We start from the raw sequence: 16,585 nt of genomic DNA on the forward strand, positions 1-16,585 counted from the left end.
CACTTGAGCCGTAGATGAATTCATTGAGAGGTCCAAATTCTGCAATGGGGTCTCTTTTGGAGGTTTGCTGCTGTTCTGGCACCTTAACGGCTCTGCAAATGTTGCCTGAAAATTATTCTAGCAAAATCTGTGGTTCAAATCCAAATAGCGCTCCTTCCTTCTCAGCCATGACGTGAGGCTAAACAGTAGTTTCTAACAACATATAGAGCATCACCATATTCGGGAGAAATTGCAGAATAAATTTTGGGGTCCAGTTTCACCTACTAACCCTCATGTAACTGACACATTTGTAGCTAATAAAAAAAATTACATTTTAACAACTAAAATGTGAAATTTCCACATTCCAATGTTATAAGATTTTGTGAGGCATCTGTAGGTTCAAAATACTCACTACACCCCTTGATGAATTCCTTAAGCAGTATGGTTTCAATATGGGTTCACTTGTGGGGGTTTCTGCTGATCTGACACCTCAGGGGCTCGGCTAATGGCACCCTCAATCTATTCAAACAGAATCTGCATTCTAAAACCCAAGTGGCGCTTCTACTCAACTGATCCCTGCCGTGTGCTCAAACTGTAGTATACAACCACATATGGTGTATTGCCATATTTGGTAAAAATTGCATAATTTATAGAAGGAACTAAAGTTCAAAATTCATAGAAGGAGCCCACCGAACCTTCAGGATTTGAAGAGTGCTTGTGTAGAAGAATTGGCCAAAATCACTCCTGAGCAATGCATGTGACTAGTTTCTCCATACGAGAGGCGTCTTAAAGCTGTCATCACCACCAAAGGCTTTTGTATGAAGTATTAAATAAATTTCAGGAAGCTTGTTCAATACTTTTTCCCTGTGTCCTCTTCATTATTACACATGATTTCATTTATGGACATTTATGGTTTCATTTCTTTGCCTGTGTACAGGGGTGGATTAAGAGTAGCAAGGGCCCCGGGCAGTTTAGAAGGCGCGGGCCCCCCCCCACCTGATTTATCACGTGACATGTCACATGATCCCCTGTGATAGATCATGTGATAGTTCACAGGAAATTAATTTGGCATAATATTAATTGTGCTGCCTCATCTGAGAGCAGCACAATATTGGGGCAGATACCCTGATTCCAGCGATGTGTCACTTTTTCAGTTGCTTGTTGTCATTTTGAGAAAATCACAGTTTTATCTGCTGCAGATCTAGCAGCTCTCTGAATGCTGCGCTCTGTATAGCCCCGCCCACACCACTGATTGGCAGCTTTCTGCCCATGCTCAGTGTACACAGAAATCTACTGATCAGTGATGGGGGTGGGGTCCTACAGAACTTACTAGTCATCTAGTGATAATTACCTTCTGACAAATCAATGATTTTATCAAAACAACACTAAGCAGCCCAGTAAGTGACACATTACTGGAATCAGTGCCTCTAACCCTACATTATGCTGCTCTCAGATTAGGTGGCAAAAACCTGATGACAGATTCCCTTTAAAGGAACTGTAAACACAAAAAAAATTTGTATTAAAAAAATACAAGCCATTTGTGAAATTAACTTTTTTTCATTGTTAATTCACATTAGACTGTATCTTCAACACTTTTGTCAGCAGGTCTTATTACAGATTCTGAATAGGGCAGCTCTCTCCCTCTCCCTCAGCAGAAAGTCACAGCATGGTTAAAAAACGGGATCTTTTATGATTTTCTCATAATAAATAAAAAAGGATATGCAAGTCCTCCAAACTATTTTCCGTTTCTCTATAGGGGAGGTCCTAAATCTTTCTTGTTCTTTAGTTGATCACATGTCAAAAAGGCAAAGCATTTACTATGAACTCGCCTAAAAAAATATACACTGGGAGAGTAATATCATCATCTGCATGTAAATATTCCTTGACTCTAAGGGCTCGCTCACACTGTCGTATAACACGGCCGAATGCTATGTGATGTTTTATCGGATAGGACTCGGCCCTATGTTATACTATGGGACAGTGCAGATCTGCTATTATTGGCATGAGAAAATAATCTCATTCAATATTCGGACCATGTGCACCCATACAAGTCTATGGGTGCACGTAAAACATTGGACTGCACTCGGATGTCATCCAAGTGCAGTCCGATGAACACTCACAGAGACTATGGAGAAGATGGAGAAATTAAGTTCTCCATCTTCTCCATATGTGTGCTGCGAGAGAATCGGATCACACTCAGTTGAAGCCCTGACAGAGTTTGAGCCGAGTGTCATTAGCATAATTGGCCCTATTCTCTTGCATGAGAGAATATATGGCTTAGTGAGTGGACCCTAAAACTGAATAGTAGTGACGGACAGGCACCTCACAAGCGGGATCCATGTAGCTCTCAGATGTCATGTAGGTAGGGCTTCATTCCATGGGGTAGGGCTTAATTTCAAGGTATATAAAAAAAATGGACTTCAAATAAAAATTAAATGAACACAAAAAGCACTAATTGAATTATTTTTTTCGTATTTATGTTTGCAGACCCTTTAAAAACCCTTTGAGGACCAAGGCACATATATGTCCCATAGTTTTAAACTGGAAAAAAATTTGATTGAATAAAATTTAAGGTCCTCGAAGGTTTAAGTAGGTCATAAATTCATATGAATACTTGCTCATACAATTGCACATGCCAAAAGATGAAGAAGAACAGAATCAAAAATATGACATTAAGTGGAGCACTTACAGGTATTCAAGGTGAAAGAGACCAGCAAAGGCATCGTCTCGAATGACAGTAAATGAGCTAGAATTCAGCAAGCTGACAATGAAGACAGCAGGTTAGAAGCGAACCAGACTTTATGGTGCTCAGAATTAGTCAAGCAGAATTTATTGACTGCTCTTGCAAGGCACTGAGACTCCCGCTGTGTATAGATGGCACCGTGCGGCCTCCCGCTGTGTATAGATGGCACCGTATAGATGGCTATGTGCGGCCTCCTGCTGAGTATACGTGTATAGATGGCTACGTGCGGCCTCCTGCTGAGTATAGATGCCGCACGGCGCTCCCCCCAGAGACAGCAGGAGGCCGCACAGCGCCATCTATACTCAGCGGGAGGCCGCACGTAGCCATCTATACACAGCAGGAGGCCGCACGGCGACATCTATACTCAGCGGGGGGCCGCACGTAGCCATCTGTACACAGCGGGGGGCGCATGTAGCCATCTATACACAGCGGGGGGCCGCACGGCACCGTCTATACACAGCGGAGGGCCGCACGTAGCCATCTATACACAGCGGGGGGCCGCACGTAGCCATCTATACACAGCGGGGGGCCGCACGGCGCCCCCCCCAGAGACATCAGGAGGCCGCACGGCGCCAACTATACACAGCAGGAGGACGCATGCAGTCATGCACACACGCAAACATATACAGACACGCATAAACACATTTGAAACACAAAAATACATACAAACAGACATCACACAATGACATCTGCCCACACACACACACAAACACACACACATACAGACATCACACACACACACATCTGTGTGTGTGTGTATGTATAGTGTGTGTGTGTGTATAATTTGTGTGTGTGTATTTTTTTTTTAAGTTAAAAACAAGTAAAATGCATGTGGCATCAATATCAAGACTCCAGATATAAGGGCCTATTCACACTGAATTTTGCAATGCATTCATCTCCTCTTTCCAGGCTTCTATCTAAATCCCTGAAAAATGGCATTCAGATGGGCCTTGACATAGCCATTGATTTGAACAAAGGCAAACCGAGGCTAAAGTCTGAATCTTTAGGCTCCATTTGCTCTGCTTTCAGATGTCTAATTTCAGACAGCACAATCCTGAATTTCAGGGATTCAGTTGTAAGCCTTGTGTAAAGACCTGAATGCAGCGCTGGATGTAGTGTGAATAGGTCCTTACATCCTACACCACCTCAGGGTATTGTTGTTATGGAGTATTGCCCCTGGGTGGCCGCAGTTATGACCACCACCAGGGCTCGCGGTCACCCACCCTAGCTTTGGTATTCTGGGGAGCTGGTATATTGAATATCTGAGAACAGCCCTAGAGAAGCAAGAACATTGGACAACCAAGAGGTGGTGGCCTCAAGTCAGGTGTAGTGTTCAACAGGGCAAGACTTTCTAATCTGCCCACACACACACACACACCTGCCCACACACACACACACCCGCCCACACACACACACACACACACACACACACCTGCCCACACACACACCTGCCCACACACACACACACACACACCTGCCCACACACACACACCTGCACACACACACACACACACCTGCCCACACACACACACCTGCCCACACACACACACCTGCCCACACACACACACACACACACCTGCCCACACACACACACATCTGCCCACACACACACACATCTGCCCACACACACACACACATCTGCCCACACACACACACCTGCCCACACACACACACACACACCTGCCCACACACACACCTGCCCACACACACACACACACACCTGCCCACACACACACACCTGCACACACACACACACACACCTGCCCACACACACACACACACACACACACCTGCCCACACACACACACACACACCTGCCCACACACACACACACACATCTGCCCACACACACACATCTGCCCACACACACACACATCTGCCCACACACACACACATCTGCCCACACACACACACACACTCACCATCCTCCGGCTCCATTCCTCCTGCCTGTTCTCTCTCCTCTCCGGTGGAAATGAAGCAGTACAGGCCGGGCGCGCACTGCGTGACGTCACAACTAGGAGACACGGCCGCGCACAGGGCCGTGTCTCCTAGCAGTGACGCGGCCGGGCCAGCACAGGGAAGTTAACTGCTGCAGTGCTGGCCTGGCCGATGAAGAAGTAGCGGCGGCCGCTGCTGGGGGAGCGGTCCGGGGCCCCCCCTCCCGCCACTGCTACCGGTATGTGCCGCGGCGGCCCGCACATATAATGAGGGCAATCCGGCATTAGACACCCTGCCCGGAGCCGTGGGCCCCCTGCAGGCTCGGGGCCCCGGGCGGTCGCCCGGATTGCCCTCATTATAATCCGGCTATGCCTGTGTAGATTGGATGAGGTCTTTACTGAAATCTGGTGACAATTTCATGTCAATAGCACCATTCAAAACATATTTATGTAGAACATTGGTGAAACGTTCAATACTTATTTCACTCGCTGTATATTTGCAGTTATTGTATTGTTTGGATTGTTAGAAACAGAGCTATATAAATCAATAAATAGTATTTTGAGAACCCGGCAGAGACATCTTTGTTTTATGAATAAGGATACATTGCATCAATTTGGTGACAACTGCAAAGGCCGCACATTTGTTTCTATAAAGGCACAATATCTGTTCCCATTGGACTGTCGTCTTCTGCATTAGTCTTATATATTTATCTTCTACTATTTTCATATGTAGCAAGTCAAAAAGATGCCGGAATTAATAAAGAAGAGAGTTTTACTCAGTTTTTTTTCCTGCACATGAACATTCATAGAGGGAGAATGAGATTTTATTATATTGAATATGTGGAAACATGGCTCAATATAAAGAAAAACATACATTAGTGCATTACCTGGAAAGATGATTTCTGTCTTTTCCATTTCATTTCGGTGGTCATTCTCCAAGGCGAGAAGCGCAACAGTTACAAGCTCTTTGCTGTAGAACTTACAAGTGCTGCTCTGAAGTTGGCCAGATGAGTGAATCCAACCAGCTTGAGTACTTCTGTGATCCTCCGATGCTTCATATAGCGGCATGGGAACTAAGTTTGGGTCAATTGCGCATCTATGATGCTTCTCCAAAATGTCAGCCAGTCCGGAGCGCACTTTGCCCTGCCGAGCAGAAAGTAGGAAGACAGGGGAGCAGCGCGCTTCTGAAGAAGAAATGAGAATAATCATTTAAAGATATGCTACAAAGGTTGCAAGTTATCACCTTTCGACCCAAAAAGTAAATACTTGCTGACCACTGGGTATCCCACACTGGGACCTCCACAGTTTAAAACATGGGGCTCTAGAGTGTCCCATTTGAATTGAATCATCCCAGAAATGTGTAGTCTTGTTACCATTACAAAACAATAGAAAAATCTTACTTACCGTCTGGCTCGTCATCCTTTGTGGCAGCGCCTGGAGAAACTGCATTTCTTCCTCCTTCCTGGATTATCCTTTGCTTCCTTCTCTGGCAATTGGAACAGGAGGTCGGTGCCGCAGCTTTGAGTGTTTTCAGTTCACATTTCATGCAGTGTTGTGCATGTGACTAGCCCAGGGCATGGGGGATGACTCGGTTACCCGGGCCTTTAGCCTTAAGGAGGTCGCGGTGGTCGGCTTCCGGGCCCGTATTCTGGGGTCTCTCTTTAAAAAGGCGTTGATAGATATCAAGTTTATAAAAGTTTGTGACGCCACCTATGGTTTCTGATGATATTCACCAGCGCTGCGCAGTCCACTGAGGCCGATGATAAGGCAGCTAGATGGTATGGCTCCCCACAGGTGGAGCTAGGCCTCAGGGTAGGGTACGGACGGGGTATGCAGGAAAAGGAGACTCAGCCGAGTCGGAGCAAGAACAGGGACAGACACAATAGTCACTTCAGTACCTTTTACTGATGGAAATTCAGGCACTCCCCGGAGCACTGTAGGGTGAAGGGTGTATGTCCGGATCCTCCCCAATGAGCGGGTTTTGGGCCTCCTGCTTCTTGACTCTGCGTAGTAAGTTTCTGACCTGCCTGGAGCAAGGCCTAACTTTGTCTCTGTCCTGCGCTGGCTGACCTTGTGGTAGGGCCTTCTCTTGGAGTGCACGCTCCCGACCTACGGGGCCTATGTGTCTCCTGGCTCTGGTACGAATCAGCACTTTAGCGATCCTGGGACTTGTAGTTCTCCAGGGATTCCGGTTTATCTTACTGGGTCATGGAGATCCCGGTAAGCTTCGGACCCGGTGTCCGGTAACTGCTTCTTCGGGGTGAGCTAGTTAAGCTCCTCTGCCCCCTATGAACTAACTCTCTACTCTCCTTCGGCCTACTCGGGCCCTCTCTAGGCTACTCACACTAATGGCAGCTTGCCGCGCTTCACCGATCTTATGGCGCCGGCACACCTGAAGCTCACCTCTCTGAGCTACATGGAGTCTTGATCTGGATAAGCTCCACTGCAGGCTAGCAATTGCAGGAGCTGGAACAGGCTTTTGTCCTCTGAGGTAACTCCTCTCATGCTGTACTGGACTCACTGCTAAACCAGACTGAACTTGACTCTGACTCCAACTAACTGCTGCCTGGCTCCACCTTCCCTTTTATATCCCTAACGGGCTCCCTCTGGTGGTCTGAGGTGGAAGGTGGAGATGTGTGAATGGTTATGGGGGCCCCTTCTAGTATTTGTGATACCGAAGCACAGTTGGGCTTCACACATCGTTAGCACAAGTATCCCAGGTGAGCAATTCCATAACGCTGGATTTCTGTACCTCCAAGCTGGTTCACACATAGAGCGCCTCTGTGTTTTTTTCTGTTCCATTTGAATGGAGGGATATAGTCTTGCACAAGCTTCATTACTCCATTCATTGCTCCATTTATTTACTGCCACTGCTGGAGATATAGGGCCCGACTCATCAAGTTGTTTTCAACAGTTTTCTAGTGTTCAACACTTTGAAACGTTGCAAAATTTTGGTCGCAATTCAAAGTAGCACAAAAATGTTGCGAATTTTAGCATTTTTACTCCACTCCTGGCTGGATCCACCAAAAGTTGCAAAACTAAGGCTCTACTGTGCTTGTGGAAGCCTGACGGGCAAATTCATCAAGAATTATGCCACTTTAGGCGCATAAATATTCTATCCATAGAAATGACTAGGAAAATGATTTTAATCATTTTGTGAGTGCTTTTTCAGGCCCCAGTCTTAAAGAAATCGGCAAATCTTATTCATGAATGCTTTTCATTAAGAGGCGCACAACACTTAATGAACTTGGCATATCTGATGAGTGGTGTGCGTGTACGTGTGCCCCTTCAGAAGTGTTACTCCAGTCAAGGACTACAGGAACTGGAGTAACATATCTGGAGACAAAATGGTTCAACTTTTGAAGAACTTGACAGCGGGCAGAGCCACGCCCCGTCCTACATCATCTCTTCTGCAGCTTCACCCATTCATCATCATCTATCAGTATCCTTGTTTCATTCCGGTCAGTCCTGTAAATTACTATTCTGGAGTTTTACCAGTGGATGTGTCGGCCAGTTTTGCCCAATCTATGGCTATTTATGCCATTCTAGGAGTTGCAGTTCTGACGCCAGCAGAGAGCTGCCGGCTGGGAACATTGGTATAAGGCATTGTAACAGCGTTGTATCAGTAAGGACTTACCCGTGGAACGTCTGCTTCTTGTAGCAAAACTTCTCTGCATAAAGTGAGAAAAGAAAGAAGACAATTCGAGTTTGAAGAACTAAAAAGTAAATAAATAAAAAATAAATATTTCCATTGGATTTGTTTTAATAATTATTTGTTTTGCTGTTTATCTTCCCATTCTCTGCTTATATCTTTTGACGTAGAGAATAATAACAAAGGATGGGATAGAAGTATTTACAGTGACGTGAAAAATAAAAGTATGACCCCACGTGTCTGTAGCACTCCTGACAATGTCTGGGCATGCTCCTGATGAGACAACGGGCGGTATTCTGGGTTATCAGGGCATCAGTGAGCTCCTGCATAGTTTGTAATGTTACTTGACTTTGTTGGATGCTTGATACAGAACAAACCACCGGTTCTCAAAAGGATTCAGGTCTGGGAAACATGAGGGCCAGTCAAAGGCATAAATGTCTTCCTCATCCAGAAACTGTCTCCACAGTCTGATCACATGCGGATGGATATTGTCTTGTACCAGGAGAAACCCAGGGCCACTGCACCAGTGTATTGTCTGACAATGGCTCCAAGGATTTCATCAAAGCACCTAACAGCAGTCAGGGTACCAAAAGTGGAGGTTTGTGTGACCCCCCATGGTTTTGCCTCCCCAGATTATCTCTGACAAAATCAAGGCACAACTTTAATTCCAGATGCAATAGGAAATTGATTATAGTAAAACACGACCCCCAAAAAGTAGGATCTCTTCTTATAATTGGTGATATGTTATTTATTTATCCATCCCCATCTCAAAAATTGTCTTCTGCATTTGTTAAAATTCCAGAAGTTCTTTGAACCCATCATATGTTCTCATAGACTTTACAATAATGTCTTAAGAAAAAGTTAAGACTGAAGATTTTAGGTTTATGTGAACCATTAGTGATCAGCAAAAAATGTAACATTTCATGTAATATCTTGTAACATCTTTATCCTTAACTCCTAAGCTGCCTTGCGCCTATACACCTTAGATAGCTGTCCAGTTATGTCTCCCATGTCCCCCATGCCCATCAACACATCAACACTAGTGATGGGCGAGCACTAAAATGCTCGGGTGCTCGTTGCTCGGGTCGAGCACATTGGAATACTCGGGTGCTCGACCCGAGCAACGAGCCCAACGTAAGTCTATGGGAAACTCGATCATTATTCAGGTGGCTCCCCCCGGCAGTCTGCACAGGGCTTAAAAATTGCCCAAATCAATGGGAACAGTGCTCAAATGACATGGGAACAGCATGGGGAAGACCCCTGGAAGCATTTCTGACTCCCAGGTCACTGCTGTGAACAATGTTGTCAGAGGTATTACGCCACTTTTACGGACTCACAATAAAACATACAAAAATGAAACCAAAATGGATTTTCCTGGGAAATATGTAAAGGAACATCCTTTCCAGGGTAATGACTTGTATATAAGGCAAAATACATAACCAAAAACAAAAATACTCCTCCACACCTTGGGCTATGTTCACACGTAGCGTTTTTGATGCGTTTTTGCACTTTTGCATTGCTTTCAATCGTGACAAATGCATTCACCGGGAAATGTCATTTTAACATTTTACAACCTTATCCGGCCATGTGGTGTGTGAGACATGATCAGACACATCATGTTTCATTTATGAAGGAGGGATTTTTATAGGGCCATCAGGCGGCCTTTACTATTCTTAAAGGGCCAGCGGCTGGCTATGCTTTGTTGTTCCCATTACTAAAGAGTGGGTCTCCTATACTGTTATTGCGTATGCAGTAAATGCAAGGGCTGCCAAAACTTTGGACCTACTCCAATGCCCCTTGGAAGATAAGTAGAGGAGGGCCTCCTGAAAAAAAATGTTCCCATTATTAGGAAGTGGGTCTCCCATTGTGTTTGCCTATGAAGTGAATGAAAGGGATGCCAAAAATTTGGAGGCACTCCAGTGCCCCTTGGAAGAGACATGGAGGTCAGAGGGCTTCCTGAAAACAATGTTCCCATTATTAGTAAGTGAGACTCCCATAGTGTTGGCCTATGCAGTGAATGCAAGGGCTGCCAAAAATTTGGAGGCACTCCAATGCCCCTTGGAAAAGATGTAGAGGGCCTCATGAAAAAATTTTGCCATTATTAGGAAGTGGGTCTCCCATAGAGTTGGCCTATGCAGTGAATGCAAGGCCTGCCAAAAATTGGGAGGCACTCCAATGCCCCTTGGAAGAGACAAAGGACCTCATGAAAAAATGTTCCCATTATTGGGAAGTGGGTCTCCCATAGTGTTGACCTATGTAGTGAATGCAAGGGCTGCCAAAAATTGGGAGGCATTCCAATGCACCTTGGAAAAGACGTGGAGGAGGACCTCATAAAAAAATGTTACCATTAGAAAGGAGCGGGTCTCCTATACTTGTAACGCCAATGCACTAAGTGTATGGGCTGACAAACATTTACCCCTGGGGGTATACATGAACATACTGTATAAAAACATTTTTTTACAGGCATCATAAACACCCTTTAAAAAAAATATGTGGGTGTTGCATCACAGACCACGTCACCCTGGTGATATGGTGGTGGAGGATGAGGAGAAGGAGGAGGACCAGAGCAAATAGCCAAAATCAGGAAGCATATACCCATGCGTGGGTGTGAAAAGGTGCATGGGAATACACCTCACAAAAAAGAAACTGGATTTGAGTTTATGTTACACTGCTATCATTTAGTGGTGTTGAGAAGTCTGGCCCAATCCAGCCCTGACAAAACGCTAGCAGCAGGGCAGGCCAGGACCTCCAAGGTGTAGAGAGCCAGTTCATTCCACGTCTCCAGCTTGGATACCCAATAATTATAAGGCACAGAGGAATCACGGAGGATGTTGGTATGGTCGGCAAGGTACTCCCTCAGCATCTTTCCAAACTTTGCAGTCCTTGCGAGAGTACCCCGTGCCTCAGGGCCTGTGCGATGGGAGGGGCTGAGAAAACTCTCCCAGAACTTTGACAGTGTTCCCCTGCCTCTGCTGGATTGGATTTGTGTCCCTCTCGCCTGTACTCCTTGGTTGTCCAACGAACTGTGACCTCTGCCACCAGCGTTTTCAGATGGGAATTTTTTTAATAGTTCCGTAACAAGGGCTTTTTGGTACTGCCCCATCTTTGTAGACCTGTCCGCCTCAGGAATAAGAGATAGAAAGTTCTCCTTGCAGCGTGGGTCTAGAAGTGTCATCAACCAGTAATGACTGTCTCTCAAAATTTTGAGAACGCAAGGGTCACGGGAAAGGCAGCGTAACATAAACTCAGCCATGCGTGCCAGGCTGCTAACAGGCAAGACTTCCGTGTCCTCACCAAGAGGACAACTGACCATTCTCTCCTCCTCCTCCCTGTCCTCAGGCCATCCATGCTGAACAGACGGTATGACATTTGTGCAGGTAGTACCGTCTATAGTGCATGAAACTAGCTCCTGTTCTTCCTCCTCCTCCTCCTCTTCCTCTTCCTTATTGTCACCTAATCCACGTTGGGATGAGATGAGGCTGGGCTGTGAGGAATCACTCTGTATGGTTCCTTGCTCCATCTCATCATGCTCCTCCTGCAATGCATCCTCTTTGATTGTTAGCAGAGAGCGTTTCAGAAGACAGAGAAGCGGGATGGTGATGCTTATTATGGCGTCATCACCACTTACCATCTTGGAGGTGTCCTCAAAGTTTTGGAGGATGGTACATATGTCTGACATTCATGTCCACTCCTGATTTCTTATGTGTGGAGTCTGAACTGAATACCGATGGCCTTTTTGATGGTGGTAGTCAACAACTGCCCCCTTCTGCTCACAAATCCTTCCCAACATCTGCAGTGTAAAATTCCAATGCGTGGGGACATCACACACCAGCAAATGATGCTGAAGCACGGCTAGGGCGGCGGAAGATGTAGCTCACTTTCTAAAATGGGCACACAGGCGGGGTACTTTGACAAGCAGATGCGGCAACTCCAGGTAGGTTTTGAGAAACCGCTGAACTACGAGGTTAAGCACATGGGCGAGGCATGGTACATGTGTGAGCTCGCCTCGCCTCAGAGCCTCCACCAGGTTCCTGCCATTGTTACACACGACCATGCCTGGCTATAGGTTCAGCGGTGTCAGCCACAGATCTGCCTGTTCTTTCAGAGCTGTCCACAACTCTTCAGCATTGTGCGGTTTGTCACCTAAGCATATTAGCTGCAGCACAGGCTATTGCCGCTTGGCTGAGGCAGTGCTGCAGTGCTTCCAGCTTGTGACTGATGTCATTTTGGAGATGGAGGCTGAAGAGGAGGAGGAGGCTGAGGAAGATGAGGTGCAGGAGCTGTAGACTGTGGGGGCAACCCTGATTGACCTAGGGCCCGCAATCCTCGGCATCGGCAGGATGTGTTCCGTCCCAAGGTCCGACTGGGTCCCGGCTTCCACTATGTTAACCCAGTGTGCCGTCAGAGAGATGTATCGTCCCTGCTCACAAGCACTTGTCCACGTGTCCGTGGTTAGGTGGACTTTCCCAGTAACTGCATTGTTGAGGGCAATTATATGTGATCCGTGTGACGGACAAACCACAGTTTTCAATAGATGGATTTTTAGCGCTGTAATATGGAAAGGACCTGGCTGTATTCTGCAGTGCCAACAAGCAAATGGCGCAGAAAAATGGTGTTCTCTGGATTGGTTTTTAGGCTATGTGTCCACGATGCAGAAATGCTCCAGATTTTTTCCTGAGCATTTCTGCATCTCCCTGGCAGAAAAAACGCATGCGGATTGTACATGCGTTTTTCCTGTCTGGGACAAGAGGATGTGAAGCGTTCTTCACATGCATTTCCGCATGCGGGTTGACAAGCGCTTTCCAAGCGATTTTAGCATCACTTGGAAAGTGCTTGACAACTTGGTCACACTATATAAATTCATGCTAATGTGACACCCCAGGGGTCTGGTTGCCACAGTGATAGAGATATTACGTCTGAGAGCAGGTGGGAGGTCCTTTGGTCAGGGATCCTGTGCATGCCACACCTCCTGCCCAGTCTTGGGAGGGGAAGGACTTCCCCTATATAAACCTGGGGCTGAGGCAGGGTAGGGGGTTCTGAGAGGAGAAGACAGGGAGCAGAGCTGCTCTATGGGCTCTGCTCCACAGGCAGGCCCTGTCCAGGGGCCTGAGCCTGCAGACAAGGAGAGTGGAGACAAGAAGCAGCATAGGAAACAGCAGAGTTCCAAGGAGTCAGGGGCTGGCAGCTGCAGCGCTCGCCCTGACTAAGAAGATTCTTTACCGGACCCGGAGTCCGAGGCTGTGGGGACTAACTTCTACCCAGCAGCAGAATCCGTCAGGCAGGGGATTTCAGGTCCTCTGGCCCAGAAGCCCGAAGGCACGGTCACACGCGTGGGACCAGCACCGCCATCGTGGAGCGGAAGCCATTAGAAGGCCCCGAGTCACCGGCCATACGGGTGAGCACCACACGGTACACTCAGGGACGTGGGCTACTTACATCAGCTTCTAGCAAGGTAGCCAGAAGAGTACAGTCAGTTTGTGAGGCCTACAACTACGCCTGGCCAGGGGAGATCCCATCTGCTCAAAGACTGACCAGGCCCCGTTTGCTAGCAAGTACTCCGGGAGGGTCTATCGTTGTTACCAGTAAAGACCCTGAACTACACCGTACCGTCTCTGAGTGGTTCCTGCTACCCCCATCATCCACGTCGGCTGCCCTGAGGCCATACCCCTCCCGTTGGGGGTTATACTATCACGCTGCACAATCCTACCACCGGCCTCAGCGGTCTGCCCTGCAGCAGCAGCTCCCTGGCTGCACTCAACGGGTGGCGTAGTCATCAACTATTTACTACTAATAGACTGCCGTCTAGTTTGACTCCCTGGGCACGGACCGGGTCACCGCCACGAGACTACAACCCTCTACTGATCCGGCTCCGGGTAGGCTCCCGCATGCGCAACGCAGCGCGACACAGGCCCAGGGGCGCGTCACTAACGTCATGGATTTATATAGTGTGACCTTAAAGAATGGTAAAAACTAAAAAAATAAATATATACTTACCTTCTGATGGCCCCCGCAGTCTTTATTCGCTCCGTCCTGGCTTGCCGGCAGCTCGCGGTACACTGAATGACCTGCTGTCACATGACTAAATGATGTCAGCGCAGGTCATTCCGTCCACCGCGATCTGCCGGCAAGCGAAGACAAGCATACCGGGGGCCATCAGAAGGTATCATATTTATTTTTTATTTTATTCTTTTTTTTACAGTTTCTATGGTACCCGGGTCCGGAGGAGAGTCTCCTCTCATCCAGACCCGGGTACCATCCGCACATTGAAACGCTTGGACTCCACATGTACAGATCCAGTGATGCGGAATCCAAGCGTTCCAATGCCAGTCAATGGCAGCGAAAACGCAGCGCTTCCGCAAAATAATTGGTAGTGCTGCGTTTTTTTCCGCAATGATAATCCGCAGCGGAAATTTCCACAGCATGTGCAAAGCACATGCAGATTATCGTTAGGCAACATGGCAGGCCTTCTACCATGCGTTTTTTAAGCATTTCTGCAGCATTTTTGCCCTGCGGAAACACTTAATAAACGCATCGTGGGCACACAGCCTTAAGCAAACAATCAGATAAAGGTAAAAAAAAAATATTCCTGGCCCCTGATACGTGGGGCTATTTCTACAAATATAATATCTGTAAAAGCACCAGCAGACAGAACTGAAATGGATCCTCTTGCTATGTGCACTGCAGTCTGCTATATACCCTGCCTGCCTAGCACTGGTATCTCTGCAGCTGGATTAGTCCTCAGAAGGACTGTTAGTTGAGATGAATATGTGTAGAGAATCTTGTGGAATACCTATGACGCGCCCCCTGGGCCATATTCTTTAGGGGGAATATCCGGAGCCGGATCAGATGGGGGTTGTAGTCTTCCGAGTGGCTGTGACCCGGTCCGTGCCCAGGGTGTCAAACTCAGTTGTATGTGGCAGTCCTACAGATGTTAATAAGTTCTTAATGTCGACTACGCCACCCGTTGTATTGCGGTCACTATGGCCGCCGCTGCAGCAGGGTCCGCTGAGGCTGATGGTGTTGGTGCAGCTATTGATGGTATAACCCCCAACGGGTGGGGTATAGCCTCAGGGGGATCAGGTGCAGAGGATGGGGGTTGTGGTGATGCAGTATAGACGGCAATCAGAGACAGAGTCGGGTTATGCAGTTTAGGATGTTTACTCACTGCTGATGTTCCGGTCACTCCAGCTTCGAGTGACCTCCCGAGCCGTGCTGCGTCCACCAGGTTCTGGATCCAGCCAACCCCCAAATAAGTCCGGAGCGTGACCCTGAGCTCTCCTTCTGTCCTTTCTCTGGCCGTCCCCACTATTGATCCACCCAGGTCCAGCTCCCTCGGGCCTTCTGTTGGGAGACCCTTGGCCTTGGGTTCCCTGACCCTCCACGTGGTATGCCTTCGTGGTGGATGTGGTGGGTGGCCGTGGCAGACGCTGCCCACGGCCTCCGGTCTCTGGCTGGGGTGTGTTTTTGCCCCCACCAGCTTGGGTTCCGGTACCCTGATGCCGACTCTTCACCCGGGGATTTAATTTGGGTTCTTAGAGTCCTCTCTTCTGTTTCCCCCTCTGGGTCTCTCTTTCTCCACTCTCACTCTGGGTCTCTCTTCTCCTCTGCTCGCTGACTTTCTCTCTGCAACTGACCCTGTTCTTAGTTGGTGCCCACCTTATATACACCCTCTATGTGTGAGCTCAGGTGACCCGCACCCAATGAGCTCCTATCTTTACCCAGGCTGCTCCCCCTATCTGCCCCTACACTACTTGGGATGTACCACCCCCCTCCCACTCCAGCCAGGAACAGACTCGGTCGTACCTGCACATTTCTAAGTGGGAGTACCGTCGGCCTGTTCCTCGGAAATGGGATGTGTGTAGTGCATGCAGCCTACCGAGCTCAGTTCCACACTCCATCCTTACCCGGGAGTGGAATATCACACCTCTGGGTTGAGGTGCAATACCCCTGTAGCAGCCGAATCCTCAGGGTGCTACATTATCCCCTGGTAAATCACAGCACGTCCTCGGGCTGTAAGACATAAACACCAAAACATACAATTTTTTTTTTTTTTGCATAAACATATAAAACATATAAAAACATTATATATATATAAAACATTCTCGTCGCCTCTGGCTCCTCCTCCGGTCACTGTGCAACGTGTGACCGGGTAAAGTGCGACAGTCTCTCTGGAAAACTGGTTTTCCTATAAAACCGGTAGGGGGCGCTTTAGGACGCGCAACTATATACAAGGGATATGGCCGCTCTCAGTCCTCGGCCAGGTATTAGGGAGGA

This window comes from Phyllobates terribilis, unplaced genomic scaffold (genome assembly GCF_046119375.1).
Source record: "Phyllobates terribilis strain yellow unplaced genomic scaffold, ASM4611937v1 Scaffold_669__1_contigs__length_847585, whole genome shotgun sequence".
NCBI classification, from domain to species: Eukaryota; Metazoa; Chordata; class Amphibia; order Anura; family Dendrobatidae; genus Phyllobates; species Phyllobates terribilis.